Here is a 1,143-nt window from a genome sequence, read left to right as displayed (position 1 = left end):
TTGGCCAAGTGGCAGCATTGCTAGGTTGGCCCAGGATCGGGAAGTATTTTGTTCTGCTGTGCATAGGGTCACTATGAGTTGTACCAACTCAATGGCACCTAACAACAACAACTTCCATGAATATTGATTGTGCATCCAAGCAAAATGAAGCCTTTCACAATTTCAATCTTACTTCCATTTATCATGATGTTATTTATTGGGCCAATTAAGAGGATTTTAATTTCCTTTACATTACAATGCAATCCGTACAGAAATTTTTAGTCTTTGATCTTCATCAGTAAATATTTCATGTGCTCTTCTCTTCCAGAAAGCAAGGCTGTGTCATCTGCTTATAACAGGTTGTGATAGAGTCTTCAATCCTGATGCCACATTTTTCTTCATATAATCCAGTCCTTCTGATTATTTCATTGGCATAGAGATTGCATACATATGGGGAAAGGATCCACAGGTTTTGCTTTCATTTCAAAAATGGATGGTATTGTCTTGTATCACCACTCATCTATCAGTTTGTCCTACTGTAGTGACTTGCATAATGTTGCAATTCTGGAAGCTATACCACAAGTATTTTCAATATCACCAGGGTCACCCATAGTGGACAAGTTTCAGCTGAGCTACAAATGAAGACAGACTAGAAAGAGGGAGAGACAGACTATTTCCAAATACTTAGTCCCTGAAAATTTTAAGACTAGCCATGGAACATTGTCAGCACAAGAATATTGAATATTTGAGCATGAAGACGAGCACTAGAATACTATCAAATATAGTGCAGGAAAATGAGTCCCTCAGGTTGAAAGGTACTCAAAATATGAATGGGGAAGAGTTGTCCCTTCAAAGTGAATTGACCAAATGACATAAATGGAGTAAAACCTTTGGGCCAGTCTTTGCTGGTGGGGCACAAATCAAAATGAAGAGAATAAGTGGTCAACATCCATTAATAAACAGAATATGAAATGTACAAAATATGAATCATGAAAAATTGAAAATTTTCAAAAATGAAATGCATAGACATTGCTATCCTAGGCATTAGTGAGTTGAATTGGACTGGAATTTGCCATTTTGAATCAGACAATCACGTGGTTTACTATTCTGGGAATGACAAATTGAAGAGGAAAGGCATCAGTTTTGTCATCAAAAAGAACATAT

Source organism: Chrysochloris asiatica, unplaced genomic scaffold, assembly GCF_000296735.1.
Source record: "Chrysochloris asiatica unplaced genomic scaffold, ChrAsi1.0 scaffold00200, whole genome shotgun sequence".
Classification (NCBI taxonomy): Eukaryota; Metazoa; Chordata; class Mammalia; order Afrosoricida; family Chrysochloridae; genus Chrysochloris; species Chrysochloris asiatica.
Note: the sequence above shows the minus strand (reverse complement) of the source record.